Below are 11649 nucleotides of genomic sequence, written 5' to 3'. Positions count from 1 at the left end.
TAGTAGAGCCATGTTCTCCAACCACCACAGTAGAGCTAAGTACTGCAACCACCACAGTAGTGGCGCCATGTTCTCCAACCACCACAGTAGAGCTAAGTACTGTAACCACCACAGTAGTGGAGCCATTGTCCCCAACCACCACAGTAGTGGAGCCATTGTCCCCAACCACCACAGTAGTAGAGCCATGTTCCCCAACCACCACAGTAGTGGAGCCATTGTCCCCAACCACCACAGTAGTAGAGCCATGTTCACCAACCACCACAGTAGTGATGCCATGTACAGAGACCGCTGACTTTCATCTTCAACCTTCGTCAACTGGGGTAGCTGTGTTAGGGTCTGACGGTGTTTTGAGATCGCGGGTATGTCGAGACGTTGTGGTGGTGACACCTGAATCTGAAATGAGGGAGGAAGTTGTCAGCAGCATCAACAAGGAATTAACCCTCGACAAAAGTAAAATGTCGTCTGTTATTAGAAAGAAAGCCAGTCAGAAAGATGAGAGGACCAGCTCAGCTGCTGTTGGTTATTTTGGGCTGATATTCGCTGTTCTGCCATTTGCCCTTATAATCATATCTGATATTCTAAAACTGGTACAACATTTGACAACACGCATGCGTGCACACTAGTGTCGGCTATAATTCGGAGACAATAAAATAAAAGGTCTCGAATATTTTGTGACGTTGATGCTCTTTTAGTTTTCAAGCACCTGTTTTATGGAATAATCTACCATTTAGTTTAAGATGTTGTACATCTCTATATTCTGTTAAAAAAACAACTTAAAACACATTTATTTAATTAGGCTTTTAACTGACTGTATACAATCGTTAACATGTCCATAACCTTGTAGTTTATGTATGATTTACATTGTCACTTTGTAAAGTGCCCCTGAACATGTTATATGAAAGGGCGCACTATAAATATGCCGTAATAATAATAATAATAATAATAATAATAGTGTCTCCAATGTTGGCACTGTGTTTTTAATTTCATAAATAGATAAATAGTTCATGGGATTTATCATTCATCCATTAATTGATTTAAATTAATGTTTACTGAGCATCGTTTATCTATCTATATAAATTGTTGTATCTGGCATTTACCAGATTTTGTTTTTATCTTATTATCTTAATGTATACAGTATATACCAGATTGTTTTACCACATGTTATACATTGTTCTTTTTCTTATTGTATCTAGTATTTACCACTTGTTATAAATTGTTTTTTTTTCTCATTGTATCTAGTATTTACCACGTGTTATAAATCGCATTTTTTTCTTATTGTATCTAGTATTTACCACGTGTTATAAATTGTTCTTATTTTATATTGTATCTAGTATTTACCACGTGTTAAAAATTATTCTTTTCGTATGATATTTAGTTTTTACCACATGTTATACATAGTTCTTTTTCTTATTATATGTAGTATTTACCACGTGTTATAAATGGTTCTTTTCTTATTGTATCTAGTATTTACCACGTGTTAAAAAAATATTCTTTTCGTATGATAGTTAGTATTTACCACATGTTATACATTGTTATTTTTCTTATTGTATGTAGTATTTACCACGTGTTATAAATTGTTTTTTTCCTTATTATATCTAGTATTTTACCATGTGTTATAAATTTCTTTAGTGACTGATATAAATGTATACAACCGGAATGACATTGGGGCCTGGGAAACATGACACAATATTATCTGTTTATGAGGCTAAATCTATTTGTTAAGGCCGGTTCAATTTTTGTCAAGGTAGCTGAGATGTAAATAAGGCTAGGGCACTTGATTGTTGGCGAGATTGTAGGATAATTTTAGGGTAAGCACAGGGGCTAGGTCAAGGGTTAGGGCTGGGATTAGCGCTATTCCTGTTTACATCTCGTGACTACCTATGACGAAGGGGTGGGTGGGGGTGGATGGCCGAATGGTTAGCACGTGCGCGATGTATCATAAGGCCTGTCATTGAGTCAACTGGCGTGGTTTCGAATTCCCGTGGGTTTTCTCTGGGTCCTCCGGTTTCCTGCCACTGCTAAAGACCCCTACGCGCAAGCAAATTATTGAAATAAAATTAAACCATATGTTAGTCCCGAAATGACCTAGTTTGTGTCGAGTGGACGTTAAACCCCATTTCTCTCTCTCTCTATCCTATGACGAAAAATTGAGCTGGCCTTGTCATTTAACACTAACCCTGTTTTTGATGACGAATCAAACAGTCTGATTATAATACAGATCTACATTTCGTTTCGTTTTTTTCCGTGATTACATAGGCGTGCACGTAAAAGATCCCTTGGAATTCGTTATAAGATTAAGCCGTAGTTCCGCTGTCCGGGCAAATTTCCCTCATAGCATAGCACACTGTATGTCGTATGCCTGTCTTCATTGACCCAGTCGGAAAAAAACAGTAAGACGTTAAACCCCATCTCATTTCATTGTCATTTTCAAAAGATCTTGGAAAAGTTTGATTTCGGTGCGCATCAAATTCGATGGGAAGCATTGGGACACTGAGCGGATCAGTCCTATTGATTTCCCCTATTTCTAGTACATATGGGCGTATCTTGCATGGTAACTGCTTGTTATCAGATGGGCTCTTTCTAGACATAACAATTAAGATCGTTGGAATGACATGCGGGGATAACTATTAGTCTGTGTCCTGGCACATGGATAAGCTAACCATTGACTTAGAATTAGTTTTATGTAATACATTTTAACCTGTCTGAATATATGGATTGGCTTGGGTCGATTCGGAGGATGATTTTAGAAAAAAGTTTTTTTTGTGAACTTTTAATTCTGTAGGCTACATTCTACAAGTTAACCATAGCTTTTAATGTCCTCAATCGGGAACCGTCTACACTCCTTTTACCTGAAATATTAAACATTCTGTACACACACATACATATATATATATCAAAGGATGTCTAAGGGAGAAAACCCCATTTGCAACATCGACTTGAGGTGGAAGTGCACGTAAAATACAACTAACACACATATATATCAAACACAAAGTTTGCTTGTTTGTTTGGAGACGAAATGGACAGAAATGTGTAAGGGGGATAACACCATTTGCAACATTGACTTGAGGAGGGAGTGAGTGGGTGTGGTGTGTTGAGGCGGGGTAGGGAGCATATCCAACTTTCGCAAGTTCTTTTTTAGGAATGTTAGAAAACTAGGGAAACACAAATTATGTGAAGGCGGACAAAAATTTAACGTTTTGTAAGGCGGGACTAAGCGGACTGGAGTCACCGTCACCACTACACGCAGGTTCCCTGTAGTAAAAATATCTGGCATGTTGAATAGTACAATTACTTAATTTAGTCACAGAATAAATCATTATGGTACTTCAAATTGTCGCCAAATCGAGGCGGGGTTAATCTATGAACACTGCCCTGTTAATTAGGAGATAAACACTTCCTGTTTGGCATTTAGAGGGGTGTTATTGTCCAATAGACATGTCCTGAGATTTTACATCAGAACGCGTCTTCTTGCAACGCTAATGCATCTTGGGTCCTAATGATCTCAGGACATGTCTATTGGACAATAACACCCCTCTAAAAGCCAAACAGGAAGTGTTTATCGACATTGTAACAAGCTATTTTAGGATTTTAAAAGAAATTACTAAAGCAGAGGGGGGTTATTGTCCAATAGACAGTGTCTAATTGACCAATCAAAACACAAGATTCACTCTTAAGCATGTTACAGTATAAATTAATTATATTAACGAAAATCGTTGTTGAGGACAATCACTTTCACATTGAAGGACGGACTACACATCCATGGCAAATAAAATATGAACCTATAAAATTGTATATGCTTTACTTGTTAACAGAATTGATTCATATTTGATATCATTTATCCCCGATGTTCAACTGTCCGAGGTGTGGTAGATAATGGATAGGGGTCGGTGGTGCGAGTTCAACAATTATGTTATAGGTTCCCACTGTTGTGCGATGCGTTACGATCTGATACGTTTGGATACGTTTGGATACGTTTAGATACAGTCAACACCATTGCTACAACTGACCTGGGGGGTTGGATGGCTGAATGGTTAGCGTGCGCGCGCTGTATCACAAAGTCTGTCATTGAGTCGACTGGCGTGGTTTCGAATCCCCGGTTGTACGTGACAAGGAGTAGGGTCGCCTGTCCAACCTCGTGGGTTTTCTCCGGGTCCTCCGGTTTCCTCCCACTGCTAAAGACCCCTATGCGCAAGCGAATTATTGGAATAAAATTAAACCATATGTTAGTCCCGAAATGACCTGGTGTGTGTCGAGTGGACGTTAAACCCCATTTCTCTCTCTCTACAACTGACCTCAATATGTGATAAGACCTTACACTGATAGGACCACCACGATCAAAACCACGATTTCAATCGTAGCACAAATCTAAAGTTTAACTGTCTGAGGTGTGGTATATAATGGATTGTTGGGGGGGGGGGGGGAGGTGTTTTACGACTTCAACAATTAGAAAAGAATATGATTCTATACACACCTGTGATCCTGTCAATAATTTCTTATCTGTAGTAATACCTGGTTCGTCTGACCCATCTGCATTAAAACCTGAGAATACAATATATCACAGAAAACCTCCAGCAATAAGAAATAAAAATAAACCAACATGTGTTGCACGCCAACATCGCATATGCCACAACTACGATACGCGTATCCAATGATTGCTTCAAATCCCCCCAAAAACATTTTAATCGCAAGAAACTACCCCACTTGTATATAACGTGACTTAAATGAGTGTGTGTTTGTGTGTGTGTGTGTGTGTGTGTGTGGGGGGGGTCCACATATGGCTTGTATTTCTCACTGTCCATTTGGAGAGAGAGAAATAGGGTTTAACGTCCACTCGACACAAACTAGGTCATTTCGGGACTAACATATAGTTCAATTTTTATTTCAATAATTCGCTTGCGCGTAGGGGTCTTTAGCAGTGGGAGGAAACCGAAGGACCCGGAGAAAACCAACACGGTTGGACAGTTGACCTTACTCTTTGTCACGTACAATGTTCATTTGGAATAACTAGCGAAGACAAATCACAGTGTCGTTTAAGTCTCTCACTATTCTCACAAACGCTAGCCATTCAATCAACTCACACGAAGCACTCCCTACGTCGCCCGAGCAGACAAAAAGCCGACAGATGTGTGTCTTAACTTTCCACATAAATTTGTCATACTATAATTGGAAATAAATCCTCTATAAATTATTTCGTGGGGATGCATCCTTTAAGACACATCTTGGTGGTGGCAAATTATCTAAGTGTATACCAGACTCGCCTTCGCTTCCCCTAAACCCGTGTAAACCAGTTCATATTTCAGTAAATAGAGAGGGTAGAATTATGAATTATGATTTTCTCAAGATATGAACTGTTGAAGGGAAAATAAACATAAATGTTTTACATATTTAATAAATAGTTATTCAGATGAAGTGTTAAACGTATAAAAAAAATTATTTTAAAATTTCTTTAATCATAAAAAGTCAACTGAGCGCAGGGTAGAATTATGATTTATGATATTATTACGTTTATCGATCAAATGGAGGGTTGAAGGGGAAATAAACATAGAAAGTCTACATAAAAGTTGACTTAATAAATAGTTATTCAGATATAGCGTTAAAAAATGGTCAACTGATCGGAGGCGCGGGGGGGGGGGGGTGCTAAAAATTGTCACTATTAAACTCAAAGAAACCAAAATAAGTTTTGAAAGTCGGCTTTTCCACCCCGTGTAAAGACGGCACATGTTTTGACCCATAAGAACTGTCGGTGAAAGCGGACAGGATACTTTCATTGCATTATATAAATATACATATACCACTAATTATTTTTAAAGTAGCTAAGTCTCTAACTCAATATCATCCAAAGTCTTCGACATTGAAAACACCAATTATTTGTCAATTTAAATCAACAATTTAAGACAAAATAAACATTTTAACATTAGTACACGAATCGTGTAAAGAGCCTTTCCACGCCATTTGTAACAAAAGAACTCGAAAAACGAGGCTAGACATATTCCACAAATCATGTCAAACGGTGACGCCATATTCTTATCTGGAGAGTATGCGCAATAAATACTATCGGTGTAGATTGACATTCGATTGAGACATATACATTCACATTACATTATTATATGCGTTGCGACCCATTTGTGTCGATTTCTAGGTTACAAATATTAGCGATTTAACTCCTTTAAATAATGTCATTACATACTCTGACTGATTTAAACTTATAAAATCGTAACTAATAATAATTAATCATAACTAACCTGGTTCCAATCTGAATACAGCATTGAAACATTTGTTTGCATAAAGTGCTTCAATGAATTTCTTATAACCCGTTTCACCACGGTTTAAAAGAATATCTAACATTTCCCTGGCGGCTGCTTTTTTACCATCTTGTCTCGTCGCTTCTCTCTGTATCTGTTCCACATCATCCTCATTGATGGCTTTATAATCAAGTAAACTACACATTACATTCCTATAATCTTTTTTAATTTCATCGGTAAGGAAAACATAATTGGCACGCATCTTGCTGTAAATGTCCTCGGGTGGTCTCCCCTTTTCCACGTTGACGTGTAGTGTTTCTGTAACCACCCCACTCTCCCAGAAACTATCAACGGGATTCCCATCCTTCGGTTCATGGACTTCTTTTAATTCTTTGTCTGTAATTAGACATAAATATTTGTTTTTACCTTTACAATGATTACTGTCACTATGATCGATGTCGTAATAATGTTATTAGTATGTGTCAAATTTCATCTGTAATATAATTTGTATAACAGAAGCAACAAGTCGCCATTTTTCATCTATGTACAGGGGCGGATCCAGGAATTTTTGCTGGTGAGCGGGTTTGTTAGGCTCATATTAAGGAAATTTGACAGTTGACAATGCATGATGTCATCATCGTCTTTAAATTATGTAGGCATACATACACATTAAACTTTTTAATGAGAGAAATCCAACACCCCGTTTGATGTCAACTTTTACAATGAATTAATAGGATCACGCTGTGATTCAATTTCATTGATGCAAAGCATTAATTGTGATATCACACATTTCTATATCATTATTTTGCGCTTTGAATGCGAATCCCATCTGACCATCTGATGATAAAGGGGAAAGCACACGACCGTTACACCTTTCCACATAAAGTGTTGTTTTACAATTTTTTGTATGTAGCTGAGCAGGGTGGGGTTTGGACCCCCCCCCCCCTTGACCCGCCCCTGGTGTATCTTGAAATTGTATGTAGATGACAAACTTGAACTGTAGGCTAATTATAAACTAATCCGATTCTAGCCTGAACAGTATTTGTTGTGAATTGGCATGTTATTTCTAAAAGGTAATTTTCTAATTCTAAAATCATTACTCACTTGATTTTAATCGTCTAACTGTTACGGAATATCTATGTTCCTCTAGTGCATCAATAAATTGTCCATAAGCTGCATCACCAGAATATAGAACAATATCCAACAGCTTAGCAGCAGCATCTGGTTTACTACCAGAAGCAGATCGTTCTTCTCTCTTTATTACTTCTACATCATCCTCATCGAAGACACACCTTTGAAACAGTGAATGAGCAAGACCAACAGGGTCATGTTTAATGTCGTCTATAAGATCGGTGTAATTAGCCACTATAGTGTTATATTGGTCACCAGGAAGTTTTCCAATTACACGTGGCATTTTGCTAGCGTTTTTCTAAAGTACTATATTGATCTGTCAACATCAATGTTAACTTCAGTTTTAAATATTTTCGTTTGACTCTTTCTTTTTCTTCGTTTCATTCTATACCTGACAAGTACAAAATACAACATGTAAAGATGACAAATATACGGTTAGATGAATATAAGATAGGGTGCCAGGCAACAAAACACATGCCTATAATATCTAAGTCGTCCGGAAATTCAATATAAATCTGTCGTATTGAATATTGAAGTAAACATAGAGTTGTTGTTTGTATTTATTGTGTAGTATCTTTGGCGAGCTCAAACCAGCCTATATATAAATAAGGGCAATAACTCTTTAAGTAAATTATTCTATATATAAACAAGGGCGATAACTCTTTAAGTAAATTATTCTATATATACATGTATAAACAAGTAATTGTTATTCATGCCAAAAATGGAAACAAAGAACATCAATTGAAAGGAGATCAGATGATGACTTTTGTTATTAAAGCATTCACACAATTTTATAGATGGAAATTAATAAAATTCGCCTGAGCACACAATATGTTCTAGTTCAACAGGTGCTGGTAAACATTTTCTGTACTCACCACATATAGATGAAATCAAATGAAATGGGGTTTAACGTCCTACTCCGACTGGGCTAGTGAAGGCGGGCATAAACCATACAATGTGCTATGAGGGAAATCTTGCCCGGACAGCGGCACTATGACCTATTCTTATATCGAATTCCAACTGCCAAGGGATTTTTACGTGCATGCCAATGTAATCAGGGAACCTCGGTTTTTCGTCCCACCCGAACGACTAGAGGCGGTCCTTGTCAGACCCCCCGTCCTGCATCACTGACATGTCATAGAACTGAATACAGGACACGTCAAACAAAACTTTACAGGCTTTTATTTCGCAGAAGATGACGCAAGTTCGGGGAATTTTACTATGAATTTATTACAGATACATCATTATTTACTTGTATAGTTGAATTTGACTACATATGCTTGCATTCGTATTTCTTGTGGCATATAGCAGATCATGACTCATGCTGCATTACACAATTGGTTCTTTGGGTTGTATTCCTAATTGTTTTCAAATTTGAGTGAAGTTTGTGTCACCTCAGACCCGGGACTGTGCAGCGCAGTGGACGCTTACGGCTAGCCCCCGGATCCATTCACTTTTTTGAATTGTCCGTCTGTTTGTGTTTTCCTGAGTATGATGTCCTGTCCGTGTATTTGTTTTTGTGTAAATCTTGTGTGGTGCAGTCCCCCTGCACTTACTATTAGAGAAAACAAATAATTAATCAACATTTCCCTATTATCTCTTTTATTTCTCATCAAACGACACAAATTCGGGGAATTTTACGATGAAAGTTCTCTTTAGATACATTATTTTGAGGAAGAAATTTATCAACATTCCCCCATTATCTCTTTTGTACGATCCTTAATTATATTTATCTATTCTGCTTCCTATGTGAAGTAATGTGTCCTACTGTAATGCTTACAACAGTGATTCTCAACCAGTGTGCCAGGGCACACGGGTGTGCCGCGAGATCTTCCTAAGTGTGCCGCGAAATTCAGAAAATGTGAAAAACCACGGTGATCCCAACTGAGTATTCACTGGTGTCTACTGATAAGTTCATAGCTATTAGTTTGAATCATTCTATGTGTCTATGACTAGTCGCTGTCTACGGCTGTATTCCGCCTGACTTACTATGTTTTTTTATTTTTCAAAATTCAAATATTTTTCATATATATTTAGCCAGGTGTGCCGCTATTTTTTTTATGTGTTCCAAGGTGTGCCTTTGACAAAACAGGTTGAGAACCACTGACTTACAACAGCAATCACGCGGCGATAATATCGCAAGTCTATTTTGTCGTATGACTGCGTTAATACTGTCGTGATGTCGTGTTGTCGTGTTATCCAAAGGACGAGATTTTACATGGTCACTATCAACCACCATAGTTTGTAGATGATCACGTGGCCGATCCATATAAGGCACATGTTCTACTTTGCGCACTGTCGGGTATGTAGGTCGATAATGTAATGAGTAAAATGTAAAGTAGCTTATTCAAAGTGGTTATTAGAATGTAAGAGCTTAATAATTGTACTGATTATTCTACCCATCTATGATTACTCGATATGATGTCAGCTTAGTCAATGGGCAAACTGGTGTCGTGCTCTAAAAGGTATGCATGCACAACCAGGATGCTATATGAGGCATTACCCAAATAGTACAAATTGCATCGGTTGAATGAGCTGATTCTCTGTACGAGACGAACCAACTGTTTGGCTCCCCTCGGAAATTTCCCAGGAAACACGGTTAAATATCTTTCACATGCACACCTGCGGATTTCGTCATAGGTCACGAGATGTAACAGGACTAGCGCTAACCCTGATCCTAACCCAAGACCCATCCTATCCCTTACCCTAACCTTACCCTAACCCACAATCCTCGGCAATAATCACGTGCTCTAACCCTGTTTACATCTCGTGACCTTGGGGTAATCAGCAGGTGTGCATGTGAAATATATCTAACGTAGGAAACACTTGTCTGAAATTCCTTTTCATAATGCGAACATTCATGCATACCAACTTGGTAAATCTGACAAACTCCCCTTTTCCTGACCCATTGAAATAAATCAACTTCAAACAAAGGACACATTTAATTATGTAACAGAAAAGGTCATTTATATGACGTACAAATTAAACAAAAAAGCAAAATATATTAGGACCGTTGAAGAGTTGAGTGTATCCTGGTAAAATGATCTAATAAACCAGGGAGCCACGGTGGCTAAGTGGGTAAGAGAGAGAGAGAGAGAGAGAGAGAGAGAAATGGGGTTTAACGTCCACTCGACACAAACTAGGTCATTTCGGGACTAACATAGGGTTTAATTTTATTTACATAATTCGCTTGCGCACAGGGGTCTTTAGCAGTGGGAGGAAACCGGAGGACCCGGAGAAAACCCACGAGGTTGGACAGGCGCCCCTACTCCTTGCCACGTACAACCGGGGATTCGAAACCACGCCAGTCGACTCAATGACAGACTGTATGATACAGCGCGCGCACGCTACCATTCAGCCATCCAACCCCCCAAGTGGGTAAGAAGCTTCTGGCTCGCTAGCCTGGAGGTCGCGGTTTCGCCCCCCGGTGTTGACCGAGAAAGTTCATTGGGATTGTCCCCTTGTCAGTGGTGCAGAACGGGGGGCCTGACAAGAACAGCTGTCTAGTGGTTCGGATGGTACGCAAAACCGAGGTCCCGTGTACGCATAAACGATCGATCCCCTGGCAGTTGGAATTTGATATAAGAGTAGGCCGTAGTGGCGCTGTCCAGGCAAAATTTCACTCATAGCACACTGTATGGCATATGCCCGTCTTCAATAGCCCAGTTCGGAGCAGAACAATACACGTTAAATCCCATTTCATTTCTAATAAACCAGGAAGTAAATCAATCAGATAAAACCCATATATATTATAGATCCAATATGCAGGTAATCGATACGAACTATAATTACATGTAGATTCAAAACGATCTCGATAAAAAATAGAGGAAGAGACGTAACCTAAATTAAAATAACTTACTGTGGCCTAAAATGTAAAACTACTATTCCACGTACTCATAAAATATGTCATTCTTTCTAAGAAATGACTGTGGTCATCGTTACTAAATATAAACACAATACGCGATGTGGGAACCACGGCAATCTATGGAAGACCAAATGGAACATTATTAATGAATTTTAAATCAATAGCCATTATTTTAAGCTAATGATTGTTGTTTCTACATTCTAATGTCAACAATCCAAGGACAAAATCAACATTTTGAACAAGAAACTGGGTTTCAATCTGTTCACAGAGTATTACAAAAGTCTTCTAATATCTCTGTAAAAGATTACTGCCTTCAACACATGACGTCATATCACGCAGCGGCAATCATTGGCTGAAAGGCGCGTGCATTGTTTAAATAAGACGTTACTGATTCGAGTAGAATGGCGCCTT

General features: G+C 38.4%; 1 long non-coding RNA gene across 3 annotated transcripts; it reads right to left on the bottom strand.

The window, feature by feature from the left end:
* Positions 1 to 238: 238 nt before the first annotated feature.
* Positions 239 to 11346, bottom strand: LOC126824121 (uncharacterized). Of its 3 annotated transcripts, none has more exons than XR_007681473.2 (6): positions 11233 to 11346; positions 7347 to 7764; positions 6243 to 6638; positions 4472 to 4539; positions 2699 to 2849; positions 239 to 393 (listed from the first exon to the last, which is right to left on the bottom strand). It is a non-coding gene; the product is annotated as an uncharacterized LOC126824121 (long non-coding RNA). The 3 variants fall into 3 exon arrangements; XR_007681474.2 differs by having other exon boundaries at positions 379 to 393; positions 2691 to 2849; XR_007681472.2 differs by lacking the exon at positions 239 to 393 and having other exon boundaries at positions 820 to 2849.
* Between the last annotated feature and the right edge of the window lie 303 nt (positions 11347 to 11649).

This window comes from Patella vulgata, chromosome 6 (genome assembly GCF_932274485.2).
Source record: "Patella vulgata chromosome 6, xgPatVulg1.2, whole genome shotgun sequence".
NCBI lineage: Eukaryota > Metazoa > Mollusca > Gastropoda > Patellidae > Patella > Patella vulgata.
The sequence above is the reverse complement of the archived record's forward strand: the minus strand, read 5'-3'. Positions and strand labels throughout refer to the sequence as shown.